Source organism: Schistocerca cancellata, chromosome 4, assembly GCF_023864275.1.
Source record: "Schistocerca cancellata isolate TAMUIC-IGC-003103 chromosome 4, iqSchCanc2.1, whole genome shotgun sequence".
In the NCBI taxonomy this organism is placed as follows: Eukaryota; Metazoa; Arthropoda; class Insecta; order Orthoptera; family Acrididae; genus Schistocerca; species Schistocerca cancellata.
The window spans coordinates 428,279,202-428,300,864 of NC_064629.1; the positions used below are offsets into that span (position 1 = coordinate 428,279,202).

At 45.8% G+C, this 21,663-nt stretch overlaps 1 protein-coding gene across 2 annotated transcripts in view; it reads right to left on the bottom strand.

Moving 5' to 3' along the window:
* Nucleotides 1–14,079, bottom strand: part of LOC126183685 (1-acyl-sn-glycerol-3-phosphate acyltransferase alpha-like) — a 749,564-nt gene extending 735,485 nt beyond the window's left edge. For both annotated transcript variants that reach the window (XM_049925864.1, XM_049925867.1), the window contains exon 1: nucleotides 14,011–14,079. The gene's annotated coding sequence lies outside the window, so the exon portion shown is untranslated. The remainder of the gene's footprint in view (nucleotides 1–14,010) is intronic.
* Between the last annotated feature and the right edge of the window lie 7,584 nt (nucleotides 14,080–21,663).

The following is a 21,663-nucleotide window of genomic DNA, read 5'->3' on the forward strand; positions in this document are numbered from 1 at the left end:
CAGCTTCAATAGTGGTTTCAAGGGGCACAGTTTCACTATAGACCGAGTTTAGGACACGAACAGAAACTCCACCTGACATTCTATTATAGTCGCTACGGTTCCTGTAATATCACTTATAGCCGCAGAGGGCAGGGGTGCACATTGCCAAAAACCAGGTTTCCTGGAGGGCAATGTAGAAAGCAGGCGTAAAGCTTAACACTTGCCATAGCTCAGCCAGGCGGTGGAAAAAACCGGCGCAATTTCACTGGAGGAAGACATCATCGTGAGGCTGGAAAGGCGTGGAACAATTCAATGAGGCAGTTTACGCCTCAGGATCACCTGCTGCCACCGACGTATTGCATGAGCAGCCTATATCCACTGTGTCCGAGGGTCCGGCGAGATCTAGGTCCTCAGTTGACGCCAGAATCTCCACCTCATCTGCAGACGCAGAGCTTGTAGGTAGTGGTAGTGTGGGTGCCACCGCCATGCCCTTGGCCTTGGGGATCTTCTTTTTGGATTTCTCTCACTGCTCCTTGGGTTTCCCTGGCTTGGAGGACGTCACTGATTCAGTCTCTGGGACCGAGGATGAAGCCCTACAACCAGCTGCTTTTGGGCTCTTCAGAAACTGGTGGGTGTCATCTTTTCCACTAGCAGAAACCTGGGAAGGGGGTACCCAAGGGACCCCTTCCTAGGAAGAGGAGGTGAAGAATACTTACGTTTCTCCAGCTCAGAAGTGGGGACTGATATCCCCAATGGTTTTTTTTGGGGGGGGTATTGCTCCCAAAGTAGGTGGTGCAGGAGCAACAGGAAAGGAACTGCCCCCCCCCCCCCCCCCACCATCAAGGGGGCAGTTGTAGTCTTCTGGCTCTGAGAGGTGACTGGGTTGGTGGAGCTGATGGGGCTAGAACTGTTGTAGTGGCGGCGTAAGACGTACAGGATGTAGGCATTCAAATTTCCTCTTAGCCTCTGTGTAGGTCAGTCGGTCCAGGGTCTTGTACTCCACGATTTTTCTTTCTTTCTGGATAATCCTGCAGTCTGGCGAACAAGGCAAATGGTGCTCTCCGCAGTTGACACAGATGGGAGGGGGCACATGGAGTATTGGGATGTGATGGGCGTCTGCAATCTCGTCATGTGACACTGGAAATACAGCGGGAAGACATATGGTCGAACTTCCAGCATTTAAAGCACTGAATTGGGGGAGGGATATAGGGCTTTACATCACAGCGGCAGACCATCACCTTGACCTTCTCGGGTAATGTACCATCCTCGAAGGCCAAGATGAAGACACCGGTGGCAACCTGATTATCCCTTGGACCCCAGTGGACTCGCAGAACGAAATGCACACATCGCCACTCTAAATTGGTGTGCAGCTCATCATCAGACTGCAAAAGAAAGTTCCTGAGAAATATGATACCCTGGACCATATTTAAGCTGTTATGGGGCGTGATGGTTACAGAAACCTCCCCCAGCTTGTCAAAAGCGAGTAACGCCTGTGACTGGGCAGAGGATGCTGTTTTGACCAAGACTGACCCAGATCTCATCTTGGACAAGCCCTCCACCTCCCCAAACTTGTCCTCTAAATGCTCAACAAAAAATTGAATCTTCATTGTCATGAAAGTTTCCCATCAGCTCTCAAACATACAAGGTACCATGGTGAATTAGAGCACTGCTATCCTTAGCCTGACGTTCCTCCCATGGTGTGGCCAGAGAGGGGAACGATTTGGTGTCGTATTTCTGTGCGCTGAATTGAGCCCGTGAACGCTTAGAGACTGCTGGTGTTTGACAACCAGCGAGACATGACGTACTACGCTTCATCGCGTGTCATCCACCCTGATGCCACTCACTCCGATTAGGGGCCCACCCCACGTGCGCCACCCAGCCGCAGCAAAGGCCACCTGGCAGGATGGCCATTGCCGGAAGTCCCAATGCCCCTGGGTGACGGGCATCTATTCCTCGCCATATGTGGGGAGTTAATGTCGCAGGCAGCAGCAGGGCGATCCCTTTGTGGGCAGGGGGCTAGAACCAACAGGGTACATGGCGGCCCCACCACAACTGACTGGCTACCGTACTGGTTATCAGATGCAACCAAGCAAGCAAGTCCATTATCATCGTCGCCGTAGATAATGATACTGCACAGTTGATGGAAAAATACGCACCCTGGAGGGTGACCTCGCCCAACAGTTTGAGTATGAGCAGAAGTGCAGATCCACGTCGACGAAGGAGGCAATAAGTCTCAGCACATGATGAACACGATGCACCATGTAAGGCGCCCTTCCCCAATTGGCTCGATCTTCGGGAAAATTTTGAAAAATGGAGGTCAAACCCTACAGGGGACCATCACATAAAGGCCGAAATGTGTGAGACTCATTTTAGTCACCTCTTACGACAGGGAGGAATACCTCGGGCCTATTCTAACCCCCGGACCAGCAGGAAGTCCGACGGGAGCAGCTGCGCGAACCGTGGCAAGGCGCTTGAGACCCCGCAGCTACGCCGCGCGGCTCCTCATTTTGGTCAGAGTCACTTCAGCGCTCTGATGGTGGGCTTAAGGATAACTGATTTACTTGAAAATTTATAAAATGTTGTCCATGAATCAATACATAATGTGCAAAATGATTTACGCTGATTGCTTCATAACTTTTTCCAAAAGAAAGCGGTAAAAAGCTTTTATTTTATAGGCTGGCGTAGAAGAATGGTCTCTTAAATAGGCCGAGGCTGCTAAGGCGGCTAAATATAAAGAGGAGTGGTTTTCGCTGAGTTAAGCCGAATAACGCGGCAAATCTTCTGGCGTACACAAGTAATTTTTAAATTCCATTGCCTCTGTATAAGGAGATCGACTTAGAATTTTTTATTACTTTATTTTTTTTTATGGAGCTACTTACTTTTCCCTATTGCGTTGGGAACAATCTTTGAAGAGAACTTTAACAACATGAAGTCTGTGGTATTTGTTAAAGTGTTAACCAGATTACAGATGATGATGATGATTATGATGATTATGATGATTATGATGATTATGATGATTATGATGATTATGATGATTATGATGATTATGATGATGATTGGTTTGTGGGACGATCAAAAAAATGGTTCAAATGGCTCTGAGCACTATGGGACTTAACATCTGAGGTCATCAGTCCCCTAGAACTTAGAACTACTTAAACCTACCTAACCTACGGATATCACACACATCCATGCCCGAGGCAGGATTCTAACCTGCGACCGTAGCAGTCGCGCGGTTCCGGACTGAAGCGCCTAGAACCGCTTGGCCACCGCGGCCGGCTGAAACGCTCAACTGCGCGGTTATCACCGCCCGTACAGATTCAAATACTTTGCTCAGTCCAAACCCGCGACTTTCATGAATGATAATGAAATTATGAGGACAACACAAACACTCAGTCATCTCGAGGCAGGCGAAACTCCCTGACCCCACTGGGAATCGAAACCGAGACCCCGTGCTCGGGAAGCGAGAACGCGACCGCGAGCTGAGGGCAGATTACAGCTCTGTAAACCACTGCTCTGCTGACAGACAAACATTAGCCTTACTTTGCCAAATGGAAGCAAACACGTAATCTGGTGTGTTTATTGAAAAGGCTGTTATATCAAGTACTCAAAACGTTAGCCTAGAGAATTGTTATAAGCTGTAAAGCGACCCAGGTAGAGAATACTGCAAACTGAATTTCATCTTGAGTTCCCCAACAAAGGGCCGCGTTGTGCTGAATTTCGTGTCATAAGAGCCTTCCCAGTTTCCTTGTAGAGCTCTTGTTTTAATTTTTCAAACAAATAGAAACCCAGCAAAAATGAACAGCAGTTGATGAGAGAAACACAACTAACAGTTTAATAGCGTCAACACAAGATCCACATGTCACTACGAGGCAGCTTGAATGTTTTAGTGGAATCAATAGGAGTTGTCTGTAAATACTATATACCGTCTCGTTTCATCCTTTCCACATTTCGCTCTATCAACAGCCTCACTGCAAGCACATGCGAAAGTGATTTATTTACGTCGAACGCTGTCAACAAAAACTCTAGTGATGCAACGCTTCTGTGCAAGATTTTGTGTGCTGACGAAGCATCATTTAAGAATCGTGATCATATCAATCTATGCAACACACAGTATTCTTAAGTTAAAAACCCACGCTGGTTGAGACAAGTGCTATCTGACTGGATCAAATTTGCCTGCAACACAAAGCATTCAAAGGAGTGCACTTGTAACGTACAATCTTCGGTGCTTTCTCTCACAAGAAGTCATGACATTTGGTGCGTATATGACTGTAAAAAGGGGAGATACTGCTTAAACAGTTGGAAGATATATTCAGAAAACGATGTTTCAATGTTACACACTACGCAATCTAAAACTACTTTGAAATTGTGGCGGCACCATTCGTCTGATTACTCATTCCTTCGGAGTAAATTCACCGAACTCTCTCAATGTTAGCAACTAATTAGCATGTACTTTAACATTTTACTATTTTCCACTCCAAAAGAACAATTGTGTTAGCTGATGCCCGGAATAAGCTAATTTTGAGTCACGAATGGAAAATAATAACACCAGTATGACGTGCAGCGATCAATAGCTTCAGCTTCAAAAGTTTGCGTCCACACACGTTTAAGAGGCTAGCATGTCTGTAGTGAAGGGCACATACTTTCCGCAGGTTAAATTTCGATGTGTAACAGAGATCATTACGCAAAATACGCTGCTAATCTGCCATCTTAATTTCTATGAGACCAATGAGAGAAGATTTAATAGATTAGAAAGTAATTTTGGCGACATATTTAACGAGAAACCATTAGTTTTGGTATTTCAAAAAGTTAGTAAATGGATCACAGTCTTCTACAATCACTCAGTGAATATGTTGGAACGAAAAATGAAGGAGAAGTCCGAAATACGGAATTCAATATTCTAAAATTATTTCCCCGTGGATGATAGTGTTACAATTTCTCCCTTGAATCATCACACTAACAATGAAACGATACTTTAAGGACTGCGGGATATATAAACAACTGAAATCGCGTAACAGTGAAAAGGCAGCTGAATATCATGAGATATCTCTGTGGTTCTATCTAAATTACGCGAAATAACTTGTTCCCCTTCCAGCTGCAGTTCATGGTAGGAACGACTGAAAAAGGGGGCCGGCCACTGTGGTCGAGCCGTTCTAGGTGCTAAAGTCTGGAACAGAGCGACCGCTACGGTCGCAGGTTCGAATCAGAAATGGCTCTGAGCACTATGGGACTTAACATCTATGGTCATCAGTCCCCTAGAACTTAGAACTACTTAAACCTAACTAACCTAAGGACATCACACAATACCCAGCCATCACGAGGCAGAGAAAATCCCTGACCCCGCCGGGAATCGAACCCGGGAACCCGGGCATGGGAAGCGAGAACGCTACCGCACGACCACGAGATGCGGGCCGCAGGTTCGAATCCTGCCTCGGGCATGAATGCGTGTAATGTCCTTAGGTTAGTTAGGTTTAAGTAGTTCTAAGTTCTAGGGGACTGATGAGCTCAGAAGTCAAGTCCCATAGTGCTCAGAGCCATTCGAACCATTTGGAAAAGGGGCATGATATTCCCGTTCTCAAAAAATGTTCAAATGTGTGTGAAGTCTTATGGGACTTAACTGATAAGGTCATCAGTCACTAAGCTTACACACTACTTAATCTAAATTATCCTAAGGACAAACACACACACACACACACACACACACACGCCCATGCCCGAGGGAGGACTCGAACCTCCGCCGACACTTAGTCGCACAGTCCAAGACTGCAGCGCCTAAGACCGCTCGGCTAATCCCGCGCGGCTTCCCGTCCTCCTGAAGAGTCTTCGGATGCCTATATTACAGACGTCAGTGTCTTGGAACAAGTTGAATTCTCGTATTCTGTTACTTTTTTGGACAACGAACATCTGCAGGAATCAAGTATCCCGCACACAGCAATCCCCCGAAACTCAACTCGCTCTGTTTGTGCAGATCTGCAAGGCAGCAAACACCGGCGTCCAGGCTAATGCCATCTTCCTTGTCTTCCAGAAGGAATACGATGAAACTCTGCCCTGTCACCTAGTGGACAAAATATGAACTTAAGGAATATCAGGCTAGCTTTGAGACTCGATTCAGGATTTCATAATAAGATGCCTGCGGATGATGATACAGACAAGTCGCAACGCCAGAAAATTATAGTGAAATGTAATAACCCCTGCAGAGGTTCGGTGATATCTTCGGAAATTTAACATATTGTGCATAAATAAGAGGAAAGGCCAGTTGTTCTACTATCCTAATGTCAATAATAACAGTAAAATATTTGGAATAACTGTCACTAGCGACGTAAAATGGAACGAAGAAATACAAACAATTACGAAAAAAATTACAGGTTGTGATTTATTGGAGAATCGTCAGAAAAAGTAAGTGCCTCTCAAATCAGGTAACTTACAAAACGATGGTAGAACGAATTTTTTGGTATTGCTTATCAATGTGGGTGCTTCAGTGGGTATAATCAAACATAAGAGACCGAGAGCATCCAAAGAAATGTGGCACGGTTGATCGCCGATCCGTTTCGTTTAGTAAGCTCGATCGTTACGGAGATGCTCGTCAAACTCCACTGACTGACGTGACAACAGAGGTGTCGTATTACGGAGAAGGGTGCTATTAAAATTCGAAGAGTGTACGTTCCAAGAACAGTCAGGCAACACATCGCCTCACACATGCACTCCACTTCGCGCACAATTCAATGCCCTGTGACGCTGAAGCACTTCATTACCCTCACAACGTTTCTACAAAAATTAAAGCACATGGCCATTTTCCCCCTGTCAAACAGTAAAGCAAATGTCACCATCTTTTCGCAGTTATGCATCTTTCCATTTTCACTTCCTCACCAGTCATGACACTTTCTTTTCCACTACCTTCATTGTGTTTTATCGTGTTGCTCTTCCATCCTTGCTTCTCAGGTCTACTTCTGCTAGCGCTCGCAGTTTAAATGTCTTCCTGTAATATCTACATCTACATATACTCTGCTAGCCACCAAGCGGTGTGTGGCGGAGGGCACTATTCGCGACAAAGTCACATCCCCCTTCCCTTTGTTCCACTCGCGGATCGCGCGAGCGAAAAACGACTATCTGAACGCCTCAGTACAAGCTCTAATTTCCCTTATCTTCGAATGGTGATCAGTGCGCGATTTGAAAGTTGGTGGTAATAATATATGCTCTCCATTCTCGGCGAAGATCGGATTTTGGAATTTAGTGAGCAGCCCCTTCCGCTTAGTGCGTCGTTTATCTGCAAGTGTGCCCCACGTCAAACTTTCTATGAGATTTGCAACGCTCTCGAGATGGATAAATGTACCAGTCATGAATCTTGCCTCTCTACTTTGGACCTTCTCAGTCTCTTGAATCAGACCCAACAGGTAAGAGTCCCATACACACGAACAATACTCTATGACTGGACGAACTAACGTATTGTAAGCAATTTCCTTTACTGAAGGACTGTATCGCTTCAGGATTCTACCAATAAACCGCAATCTAAAGTTCGCCTTACCCGTTACTTGTGTATTTGCTGTTGTATTTATCATGAACGAACGCAAAATAATGTTCTTTCCTGCACTACGTGTTGTATTCTACATTGGATATAACTTATATCATGCTTTCGTAATGTATTTTTTTGTTAATACATACAGTCCCTAGTTATATGTAAGAGAGGACCTGATGACCCTGATCTTGGCACGTTAAATCCATACACATAACAAAAATGGATAAACACAGGCATATTCCACAACTCCTCCTAAACCAGTGAATCAGTTTCAACCAAAGTTGCCACATTTATCACTGCCTGGGAAGAAGCACTGTGGAATAAGAAACACCTATCTACCAATAGCGGAGGGAGTGGAGATGAAACAGAAATGTAGCTCAAGACGCGCAAATACTTCAACTTTATTCACCCAGTATTTGAGAATGAGGGCACTTAGTGACTTGCAACAAACTTAACACGTAATTTCAAACCCTTACAAAACTTTTTCTCGCTGACAATCCCCACAAAATGATGAAAGGAATAAGTTTATAGGTTACTACATTTTCGCTCTTCATGCAATAATACTGCTGGATCAAGCACGATGTTTTAATTTATTACTTCTTTACTACTAAGTGCATTCGCAACACATTTCGCAGACAGTATTCACATATACAAATGAATGTACTTGCAAAATTATATTGTAGGACACACAGTTCATATGATTTGCCGTCATAAACACTGAGAGTCGTGAAACTGCTGCATCGTGCATGACGTTTATACACTCCTGGAAATGGAAAAAAGAACACATTGACACCGGTGTGTCAGACCCACCATACTTGATCCGGACACTGCGAGAGGGCTGTACAAGCAATGATCACACGCACGGCACAGCGGACACACCAGGAACCGCGGTGTTGGCCGTCGAATGGCGCTAGCTGCGCAGCATTTGTGCACCGCCGCCGTCAGTGTCAGCCAGTTTGCCGTGGCATACGGAGCTCCATCGCAGTCTTTAACACTGGTAGCATGCCGCGACAGCGTGGACGTGAACCGTATGTGCAGTTGACGGACTTTGAGCGAGGGCGTATAGTGGGCATGCGGGTGGCCGGGTGGACGTACCGCCGAATTGCTCAACACGTGGGGCGTGAGGTCTCCACAGTACATCGATGTTGTCGCCAGTGGTCGGCGGATGGTGCACGTGCCCGTCGACCTGGGACCAGACCGCAGCGACGCACGGATGCACGCCAAGACCGTAGGATCCTACGCAGTGCCGTAGGGGACCGCACCGCCACTTCCCAGCAAATTAGGGACACTGTTGCTCCTGGGGTATCGGCGAGGACCATTCACAACCGTCTCCATGAAGCTGGGCAACGGTCCCGCACACCGTTAGGCCGTCTTCCGCTCACGCCCCAACATCGTGCAGCCCGCCTCCAGTGGTGTCGCGACAGGCGTGAATGGAGGGACGAATGGAGACGTGTCGTCTTCAGCGATGAGAGTCGCTTCTGCCTTGATGCCAATGATGGTCGTATGCGTGTTTGGCGCCGTGCAGGTGAGCGCCACAATCAGGACTGCATACGACCGAGGCACACAGGGCCAACACCCGGCATCATGGTGTGGGGAGCGATCTCCTACACTGGCCGTACACCACTGGTGATCGTCGAGGGGACACTGAATAGTGCACGGTACATCCAAACCGTCATCGAACCCATCGTTCTACCATTCCTAGACCGGCAAGGGAACTTGCTGTTCCAACAGGACAATGCACGTCCGCATGTATCCCGTGCCACCCAACGTGTTCTAGAAGGTGTAAGTCAACTACCCTGGCCAGCAAGATCTTCCGGATCTGTCCCCCATTGAGCATGTTTGGGACTGGATGAAGCGTCGTCTCACGCGGTCTGCACGTCCAGCACGAACGCTGGTCCAACTGAGGCGCCAGGTGGAAATGGCATGGCAAGCCGTTCCACAGGACTACATCCAGCATTTCTACGATCGTCTCCATGGGAGAATAGCAGCCTGCATTGCTGCGAAAGGTGGATATACACTATACTAGTGCCGACATTGTGCATGCTCTGTTGCCTGTGTCTATGTGCCTGTGGTTCTGTCAGTGTGATCATGTGATGTATCTGACCCCAGGAATGTGTCAATAAAGTTTCCCCTTCCTGGGACAATGAATTCACGGTGTTCTTATTTCAATTTCCAGGAGTGTAATTTGTTTTCTTCTTTACTTCTAACTCTATTCGTAACACATTTCGCAGGGAGTATCCACATACGCCGCTGAATGTACTTACAAATTTATATCGTTGTATGCCACATAGCTCAGGAGATGTGATGTCAAAATCTTTGAGCTGCATGAAAACGAAACTGCAGAGCGAATTTCGCTAGAGATATGGGAGAAGTATGTTCCATATACCTAAAACGTGGGGAAATCCATGGGTAAAAAGCTCCTCCTAAAAGACTTGGTATACATACCACTTACTATTTGGAAGGAAATTGAGGGGTAAAAACCAGAAACCTCCTACAGGGATGGGGGTGATAACGTGCAGAGTAAAGGGGGGAGGCGGAGATGAACAGAGAGAAGCAAATGACTAACAAACCTTGTGTGCGTTGATTGAGTAATGTTCAATCACTATAAATTTATTCAATGGCATTACCGATTTTCTTTAAGCCTTTTTAACTTCAATTTCGTTATTTTTCTCCTGTGTTTTCGTATCCATTCATTTGACACAGAAAAGAACTGGCGAAGTCCTGCACAGTTCTATGTATTCTATAATGAATTATTTTCTCACACCTCAACTCACGTTCTAACCAATCAAATAAAAAAGATATCAAGGAGGATACGAGAAGTAATTGCTATTGACTTTCAATTACGCGCCGACTCGGCATTCACTAGCAGAACTCTACCAAAACTATGCTAAACTGTGACCTCAGCATCCATAATTCAAATCCATCGTGTTTGCACTCTTCATCTCCGCGTACGTAAACGAGCCTTAGAGAATAACAACGAGAAATGGTGTAAGCTGATGCCAAATGTCACTGGATTCAGCAAATTTAGTTTGCTAGTGCACAGGCAGAATATAATGTTCAAACACCTCACGTCACCAGTGGAGCGTAGCACACTCGACATTTATGTTAAATCAGTAGAAGTAATCCACTAAATTACAGGCCCATATCGTTAACGTCGATATGCACCAGGATTTTAGAACGTATATTGTGTTCGAACATTATGAATTAACTCGAAGGAAAAGGTCTATTGACACACAGTCAACATGGGTTTAGAACACATCGTTCCTGTGAAAAACAACTAGCTCTTTATTCACATGAAGTGCTGAGTGCTATTTACAAGGGATTTCAGATCGATTCCGTACTCCTGGATTTCCGGAAGGCTTTTGACACTGTACCACACAAGCGGCTCGTAGTAAAATTGCGTGCTTATGGAATATCGTCTCAGTTATGTGACTTGATTTGAGATTTCCTGTCAGAGAGGTCACAGGTCGTAATAACTGACGGAAAGTCATCGAGTAAAACAGAAGTGATTTCTGGCGTTCCCCAAGGTAGTGTTATAGGCCCTTTGCTGTTCCTTATCTATATAAACGATTTAGGAGACAATATGAGCAGCCGTCTTCGGTTGTTTGCAGATGACGCTGTCGTTTATAGACTGATAAAGCCATTAGAAGATCAAAACAAACTGCAAAACGATTTAGAAAAAATATCTGAATGGTGCGAAATGTGGCAGTTGACCCTAAATAACGAAAAGTGTGAGGTCATCCACATGAGTGCGAAAAGGAACTCGTTAAACTTCGGTTGCACAATAAATCAGTCTAATCTAAAGGCCGTAAATTCAACTAAATACCTAGGTGTTACAACTACGAACAACTTAAATTGGAAGGACACTTGGCAGGACACTTAGAAAATGTAACAGATCTACTAAGGCGACTGCCTACACTACGCTTGTCCGTCCTCTTTTAGAATACTGCTGCGGGGTGTGGGATCCTTACCAGGTAGGACTGACAGAGTACATCGAAAAAGTTCAAAGAAAAGCAGCACGTTTTGTATTATCTCGAAATATGGTGGGGGGGGGGGAGGGGGGAGAGTCACAGAAATGATACAGGATTTGGGCTGGAAATCATTCAAAGAAAGGCGTTTTTCGTTGCGACGGAATCTTTTCACGAAATTCCGATCACCAACTTTCTCCTCCGAATGTGAAAATATTTTGTTGACACCGACCTACATAGGGCGGAACGATCACCACGATAAAATAAGGGAAATCAGAGCTCGTACGGAAAGACATAGGTGTTCATTCTTTCCGCGCGCTATACGAGATTGGAATAATAGATAATTGTGAATGTGGTTCGACGAACCCTCTGCCAGGCACTTAAATGAAATTTTCAGAGTATCGATGTAGATGTAGATTCTGGAGGTTCAAGCATTTTGTAATAACTTATCACGTATTTACTTACATACACAGTGAAATGTCAGAGGCAATGTCACTAAAAAAGTAAACATAAATGTTTATATACAAGGTACTACTACGAGTATCCCTTTCCCATCTATGTAGCAGCAGCACTGCCAACTACAAATAATAGGTGCTGTATACAATACACCTTCAAGAAATTGTTGCGTAAATTCCTAATTAATCAATTAATTTATCATAATCTACATACAAAAAATCGTATCTGTGTTAATATATTGTGTCCGGTAGAGCAAATAACTGCTTGTACACTTCCTCCATCTGGATGCGCTAGGAACACCGTAATAGTTTCTGTAGCTAGCAAGATCTCAGTGTTAAAGTACATTGTTGTTATCAAAAACGCGATGTACTATTTATTTCTCAATTTCCTGATAACCAATAATGATGTCCTATAATTGGGAGTTTTTCCTGTTACACCGAAAAACTCCGTTTCCTTAAAGATACACTGACGGCAACACTGCAGCAATCTTCATTTGGTAAGTTTAATTACATACTGAAAGTGGACTCAGATTCACTGCCTGGTGAATCATTGCCATGACGCACCGTGCAGCGGAAATTTAAAATTGCTGTTCGACAACAAATTCCAGTTCTCTTTAGACTTTAACGCTGCATGAAATGCACGACAAAGCAGAGGAATAGCATGCTGCCCACTAGAATAATTTCTACGTAGTTCACGCTTCATGTGTTGCGCTCAAAGTGCCATCTCTGGTTGACAGACTTTCCACGCCCCTTAGCAAACCATTTACAAATAGTGATGCGTCCCAGACATATTACGCATATAATCAGGTGCTAACAAATGAAATGCCAACTTAGGTTTCTCTACGCTCACGTATTGGGTTGAATCCCCTGATTTGGAAAAAAAGTATTGTTTCGTGATGCATGTAAGCAACGGTGTGAACATAAATTATTTTTTGTTATTTCCGTCTTAAGCGTACTGCAATTTACGTCTGTTCAACACCATAAGCGTTTCGCTTTTATTCATAAAGTAGTGCTTCTTCTGAAAATACAGAACACATAATACGTTTCTACGCTCTGCTATTTATAGATTAAAAACAAATTTCGCCTTTGAATTTGGTGTACAATTTACTTACAGTGTCTGTCGCTCTGTTTTACATATTTACAAGTTGACACATATTCCTTGATGTTAGCAAAGGCCTTTGCGATTTTTTGATTTTTGGGAACCTGCAAATCCACAAAAAAATGTAGGTTTCAAAAAAAAAAAAAAAACGAAAAACGCAAAATCGTGAAGGGTAAAAGTAAAACCAAATTTTTTCGATTCCACCCTATAACAACGAAGGGAAAACGTGTCTACTTTAAAATATTTAAAAAAGAGCGATAAACATTAAGGAAATTGTACACTGTTTTTAATTTATAAGTAGCAGAATGTAACAGCATGTATCTACAGAAAGACTACTGCTGATGCTTCGTAAACAAAAGGGGAAAGCGTGTGATGTAAAACACACTCATATGAAGTACGCTTAAGATAAAAAGAAAAAAATAACTGTTGCACAACAGATGCCGCGGAAGATTGTTATGGAATCAAAAAATGGTGTGAGCTTGCATTTTTCATAACTGATATAGGAGATATGCACTTAAAATGCAACGTAACACTCGTCGAAGATTTGTTTATCATACAGCTTTCCTGAATATACGCTGCAGTTTTAATTATTTATAAAAAAAAGTATGTTACAAATGGTGCGAACGGAGACCTCGTGATACGCCATAACTGAAATTGAAGCCCTTTTTTATATTCATAACCCATAGTTAAATTGTCACTTTACAACGTAACCCAGACCTCGGGCGACACCATAGATCGGACTGTCACAACAACCAAGATTTTGAAAGTGAAAAGGGTGGGGGGGGGGGGGTACTATCTCACCCTCACTGTGGAACTTACAATACTATACCGAATTTTTTTTAATGGCTTTGCTATCCAATTGATAGACGATAATGCACTAGGGTAGTCATCCCTCGAACGTAAAAAGGGTGGCTTGATTTTGTTGACAGCAATTTTGGATCACAAATAAATTGGAACTCGAGATTGTCGCCAGAGAGGGAAAGCGCTGCGAGTACTTACGCGTGGCGACGGAGACCCGGCAGGCAGCAGCAACGTCGCCTCCACGACCTTCCCGTAGCGAGCGCAGCGCGGTACTGCCTGAGAGGCGCGCCTCCCTCGCGACGAACCTCCGCCGCGCATGCGCAACAGCTAGTAAACAAAACTGTCGCGGGCGCTCCCAGGCCGTGCCTTACCGGACGCTGGACGTTCTCGCTCGCAGATTCGGTTCAGATTGCTCCACAAGTGGCAGAGGAAACTACTAGAATGGCCTGTACTGTAGGTATCATGCGCAGCTGTGCTGAGGGTCGTGGTGTCACTGCGGACTCTCTCGCCTCATCGCATCACGTAGTAGCTAATAAGCACACCACGTACACATTTTAAACCTGTGCAAATTATAAATACCATAGGGATTGTTCATGTTATACTGCATTATTATTATTGTTATTAACTAATTTGCTAATTAAAAACACATTTACCTTTGTTTAAACCTTTTCTCTGTATTCTCTGTATGTTTAACAAATATATAAAATATTGATTGTTTCCTAAAAGTTATCTAGGCTATTTTTCCTGTGGTCAGCGAAATGCTAGTACATAGCCTTCGAGGGGACGTCAACGCCTTTCACCAACTCGGGGGGCGCTACTTTTATTTGCTGTGAGAACAGGCTGACATAGGCTTAGATCATTTATACCTGTAGTACGGAGAAAACCCAATAATGCCATTCTAAACTCCTTGAACAGAAAATTTTAATTTTTTAAATTTTACTTCTCAGTATTATTTATACACTGCGTACAAATAAGTTATTATTCGACCACAATAGTATTGCACCTGGGAGTGAGGGCGTTCCAGTCGACTTGGTGTGAGTTTCTATCGCGATATCTCACGAGGACATCCTGAATTATTTGACAGTATATGAGCAACTGCCTTGAAATCATTCACACCCTCCCAAATTCTATAAGTCCCTCCAGATCCTTGAGCGTCATGCACTCCGCCTCGCCTTCAGTATACGCCTCCCGTCACCCACGCGGATCCTCTATGATCTCATTCATCCGCATCCTCTACACCTCCCACCGCCTTGATCCCCCTCATCCCCTGGTTGCTCCTCTCCTCTCCCATCCCCGCCCCCTGCCACGTCTTCACTGTTGTGCCCCCCTACCCTCCATCTCCACACCCTTCATCTGCTTTCCCAAGGTGGCTTCCATCAACTCCCCCTCCCTGATGATGCCCTCTCTCCCTCCTTTTATCCCTCCTGTCAACTCTGATCCTCACTCCCCATCCTTTCCTCTGTCCTTTTCCCGGGCTCTCTCTCTCCCCCTTCCATCCTCTTTTTTCCCCACCTCCCCTCTCTCTGCCCCCTTCTCTCCCCCGAGTCCTTTTGCATTTCCCTCCTCTGCCTCCTCTCATTCCCTCTCGCATCTGCCCTGCCCCTCTCCCCCTTTATGAGTCCTCTCCCTCCTTGGTCCCCCCCCTTTTCGTTTTTTCCTTCCTCCCTCCTTGTTCTTCCCCCTCCTCCTGGTGCCCCCCCCCACCCCATCTGCATTTGGCTCGGGAGTGTCATCTTTGTGCCGCCATTTTCGTGCAGTGTTTTACAGTGAGTTCCGTGTTGTGCTTTTTGGGAAGTGTTGTGAACAGCCATCATACTGTCGCTGGGTGTGCTTTTCATCTCTTGCGAATAGAAACCAGACTGTCGCCATGTTTTTTAATTGTGTGTGTACTATGTTACTTGTCTGATTCCTGTGTCTTTTATTAACATTGCCAACCCCTTTTGCCTTCTGTTTTAACTTTCCGCATTTTTCCGCCATTTTACACTTTAAGTCACCGTTTTATCGCCTGTTTTTCTTGTTTCTTTTCTTCTTCCGTTTAAAAAGAAAAAAGTCTGTAGGCTGTAGAGCAGCGTACTAAGCTGCTGCCAGCCCGCCCCCTTCGGGGGGAATTGAAAATCAATAAATGAAAAAAAAACATTCACAATGCGATTTGATTCCCTTAGTTATCACTGTAATTGTTTATTGTAACGTCACAGCGCATTACCGATAACAGGCATGTGGGGCCAAGTGCAATAATAGCGCTGTCCGTTAGTACAGCATTATTTGTCTTTGTAGTTCATGTTTCCCCTACTAGTAGTTTATCCATTAGTTGGTAAGATTTACATGTAAAATATATTATACTTCTTTAAAGTAACTTCGCTTTACCCGCCCGATTGCCCGTGCGGTCTAACGCACGGCTTTCCGGGCGGAAAGGAGCGCCGGTCTCCGGCACGAATCCGCCCGGCGGATTTGTGTCGAGGTCCGGTGAGCCGGCCACGCTGTGGATGGATTTTAGGTGGTGTTCCATCTGCCTCGGCGAATGCAGGCTGGTTCCCCTTATTCCGCCTCAGCTACACTATGTCGGCGATTGCTGTGCAAACAAGTTCTCCACGTACGCGTACAGCACCATTACTCTACGATGCAAACATACGGGTTACACTCGTCTGGTGTGAGACGTTTCCTGGGGGGTACACCGGGGGCCGAACCGTACAATACCCCTGGGTTCAGTGTGGGGCGGCGGAGGGGTGAAGTGGACTCCAGTAGTCATGTTGGGGTTGCGGACCACTGCGGCTGCGGCGAACGCGGAATCTCTCCGTCGTTTCTCGGTCCCCGGTTAAGATAACATAACTTCGCTTTTGTGCTTGAATTTTTTCTCATTGTTAGGCCCAACACTACCCCGTAAAGCGATTCTGTTGTCTGGGAGATACATTATTGGAACAACATCAGGTTTCACCTTGCATTTCCGAGGACGTTTCAACAGTTCACTTTTCAAATCCCTTTCATAACACACTCCTAATCAAAAAGATATATTGTGCACACAGAAGCATTGGCAACTGAAAACAAATCGGCACCTTTACAAGCTTTTATACACTTTTGTTATTTCCCATTGTTCTTAGGAAATATATTAAAATTAATTATTAACATTTTTAGTTATCTGTGGGGGTTAGTAGAACTCACGATCGCAAAGTAAATCACTATTTATGTAAATTGAAGGGAGAGGGGGAGAAAGGAAAGGAAAGGAACTAATGATATCAGCTGCAACGGGACGGCTAGACACTTGCGTTAACCACTGTGCCACTCAGACCCAGTGTTTACTGCAAGTGCTCGAACTGTCTTAGCACCATTGCCGGCCACTCACATTCCCACCTAGCGCCGCCAATACGCAGTCACCGTACCTGTCCTCCATGCTCGCTAATTTTAGATTCCCGCTGGAAGTCGAACGTAAATGTCCATCCGCACTGAAGGTTGTCGATTCATTTCCCATCGAGGCGAATCAATTACATGAATGCATTCATGTAAACCAATCAAAATAACCTCAGGACCGCTCAATACACAGTCAACAGTTGTAAAACTCAGTTACGGTTAAGAACACACACTCACGAAAACAACCTGGTATTCACTCAAAAATATACAGTCAACACAGTGGCGGGCTACTGAGCACTGACAAAGCAAACTCCCCATCGCAACCCCCACAGATTTAGTGGTAAGATGTCCCAGTGGATAGCCTGTCAAAAGCTGAACACAGGCAGGGCATGAAAACAGGAAGAAGGTTTACTGAACTGTGAAAAAAGATGCAAAATAGTGACAGTGAACGATCCACGCTCAAGATGTGCAACATCGAGCGAATTTCAACAGCCACGGCGTCGTCGTTATATGGTCACGATGTTGGACTGTGAAGGGGAAGATCCGTGTCCGTGTTCAAGTCTCCCTCTTGTCCCATATACAGGGTGGTCCATTGATAATGACCGGGCCAAATGCCTCACGAAATAAGCATCAAACGAAAAAACTACAAAGGACGAAACTCGTCTCTCTTGAAGGGGGAAACCAGATGGCGCTATGGTTGGCCCGCTAGATGGCGCTGCCATAGGTCAAACAGATTTCAACTGCGTTTTTTTAAAATAGTAGCCCCCATATTTATTACACATTCGGGCAGTACGTAAAGAAATATGAATGTTTTAGTTGGACCACTTTTTTCGCTTTGTGATAGATGGCGCTGTAATACAAACGTATCAGTACGTGGTATCACGTAACATTCCGCCAGTGCGGACGGTATTTGCTTCGTGATACATTACCCGTGTTAAAATAGACCGTCTACCAATTGCGGGAAAGGTCGATGTATGGCTACTGTGATAAAAATGCCCAACGGGCGTGTGCTTTGTATGCTGCTCGGTATCCTGGACGACATCATCCAACTATCCGGACCGTTCGCCGGATAGTTACGTTAGGAAACAGGAAGTGTTCAGCCACATGTGAAACGTCAACCACGACCTGCAACAAATGATGATGCCCAAGTACGTGTTTTAGCTGCTGTCGTGGCTAATCCGCACGTCAGTGGCAGACAAACTGCGCGAGAATCGGGAATCTCAAAAACGTCAGTGTTGAGAATGCTACATCAACATCGATTGCACCCGTATCATATTTCTATGCACCAGGAATTGCATGGCGACGACTTTGAACGTCGTGTACAGTCCTGCCACCGGGCACAAGTGAAATTACGGGACGATGACAGGTTTTTTGCACGCGTTCTATTTAGCGACGAAGCGTCATTCACCAACAGCGGTAACGTAAACCGGCATAATATGTACTATTGGGCAACGGAAAATCCACAATGGCTGCGACAAGTGGAACATTAGCGACCTTGGCGAGTTAATGTATGATGCAGCATTATGGGAGAAAGGATAATTGGCCCCCATTTTATCGATGGCAAACTAAGTGGTGCAATGTATGCTGATTTCCTACGTAATGTTCTACCGATGTTACTACAAGATGTTTCACTGCATGACAGAATGGCGATGTACTTCCAACATGATGGATGTCCGGCACACAGCTCGCGTGCGGTTGAAGCGGTATTGAATAACATATTTTATGACGGGTGGCTTGGTCGTCGAAGCACGTTCACGGCACGTTCACCAGATCTGACGTCCTCGGATTTCTTTCTGTGGGGAAAGTTGGAGGATATTTGATATCGTGATACACCGACAACGCCTGACTACTCGCGGTTGAGAGAAATGTCGTTACACGTACTGCCAAATACATTGAGGTTGACGGACATCATTTTGAGCGTTTATTGCATTAATGTGTTATTTATAGGTAATCACGGTGTAACAGCATGCGTTCTCAGAAATGATAAGTTCACAAAGGTACATGTATCACATTGGAACAACCGAAATAAAATGTTCAAACGTACCTACGTCCTGTATTTTAATTTAAAAAACCTACCTGCTACCAACTGTTAGTCTAAAATTGTGAGCCATATGTTTGTGACTATTACAGCGCCGTCCATCACAAAGCGAAAATAGTGGTCCAACTAATACATTCATATTTCTTTACGTACTACACGAATATGTAATAAAAATGGGGGCTCCTATTTAAAAACACGCAGTTGATATCCGTTTGACCTATGGCAGAGCCATCTAGCGGGCCAACTATTCGTCTGACGCTTATTTCGTGAGATATTTAGCCCGGTCACGATCAATGGACCACCCTATATATATATATATATATATATATATATATATATATATATATATATATATATATATACACTCCTGGAAATTGAAATAAGAACACCGTGAATTCATTGTCCCAGGAAGGGGAAACTTTATTGACACATTCCTGGGGTCAGATACATCACATGATCACAATGACAGAACCACAGGCACATAGACACAGGCAACAGAGCATGCACAATGTCGGCACTAGTACAGTGTATATCCACCTTTCGCAGCAATGCAGGCTGCTATTCTCCCATGGAGACGATCGTAGAGATGCTGGATGTAGTCCTGTGGAACGGCTTGCCATGCCATTTCCACCTGGCGCCTCAGTTGGACCAGCGTTCGTGCTGGACGTGCAGACCGCGTGAGACGACGCTTCATCCAGTCCCCAACATGCTCAATGGGGGACAGATCCGGAGATCTTGCTGGCCAGGGTAGTTGACTTACACCTTCTAGAGCACGTGGGTGGCACGGGATACATGCGGACGTGCATTGTCCTGTTGGAACAGCAAGTTCCCTTGCCGGTCTAGGAATGGTAGAACGATGGGTTCGATGACGGTTTGGATGTACCGTGCACTATTCAGTGTCCCCTCGACGATCACCAGTGGGGTACGGCCAGTGTAGGAGATCGCTCCCCACACCACGATGCCGGGTGTTGGCCCTGTGTGCCTCGGTCGTATGCAGTCCTGATTGTGGCGCTCACCTGCACGGCGCCAAACACGCATACGACCATCATTGGCACCAAGGCAGAAGCGACTCTCATCGCTGAAGACGACACGTCTCCATTCGTCCCTCCATTCACGCCTGTCGCGACACCACTGGAGGCGGGCTGCACGATGTTGGGGCGTGAGCGTAAGACGGCCTAACGGTGTGCGGGACCGTTGCCCAGCTTCATGGAGACGGTTGCGAATGGTTCTCGCCGATACCCCAGGAGCAACAGTGTCCCTAATTTGCTGGGAAGTGGCGGTGCGGTCCCCTACGGCACTGCGTAGGATCCTACGGTCTTGGCGTGCATCCGTGCGTCGCTGCGGTCCGGTCCCAGGTCGACGGGCACGTGCACCATCCGCCGACCACTGGCGACAACATCGATGTACTGTGGAGACCTCACGCCCCACGTGTTGAGCAATTCGGCGGTACGTCCACCCGGCCTCCCGCATGCCCACTATACGCCCTCGCTCAAAGTCCGTCAACTGCACATACGGTTCACGTCCACGCTGTCGCGGCATGCTACCAGTGTTAAAGACTGCGATGGAGCTCCGTATGCCACGGCAAACTGGCTGACACTGATGGCGGCGGTGCACAAATGCTGCGCAGCTAGCGCCATTCGACGGCCAACACCGCGGTTCCTGGTGTGTCCGCTGTGCCGTGCGTGTGATCATTGCTTGTACAGCCCTCTCGCAGTGTCCGGATCAAGTATGGTGGGTCTGACACACCGGTGTCAATGTGTTCTTTTTTCCATTTCCAGGAGTGTATTTCTTTGGCTCGTCAGTATACTGCTACATCTGCCTATTATCGTGTAGGGGCCCCGCGAGCACGCAGAAGTGCCGCAACACGACGTGGCATGGACTCGACTAATGTCTGAAGTAATGCTGGAGGGAACTGATAATTGATACCATGAATCCTGCAGGGCTGTACATAATCCGTAAGAGTACGAGGGGTGGAGATCTCTTCTGAACAGCACGTTGCAAGGCATCCCCGATATGCTCAATAATGTTCCTGTCTGGCGAATTCGGTGGCCAGCGGATGTGTGTAAACCGAGAAGAATGTTCCTGGAGCCACTATGTAGCAATTCTGGATGTGTAGGGTGTCGCATTCTCCTGTTGGAATTTCCAAAGTCCGTCGGAATGCAGAATAGACATGAATGAATGGAGGTGATCAGACAGGACGCTTACGTAGGTATCACCTGTCAGAGTCGTATCTAGACGTGTCAGAGGTCCCATATCACTCCAATTGCACAAGCCCCACATCATTACAGGGCCTCCACCAGCTTGAACAGTACCCTGCTGACATGCGGGGTCCATGGGTTCATGAGGTTATCTCCATATATGTACACGTCCATCCGCTCGACACAATTTGAAACGAGACTCGTCCGACCAGACAACAGTGACGATCTAATGCAGGGCGTAAAGCTTTGTGTCGTGCAGTCATCAAGGGTACA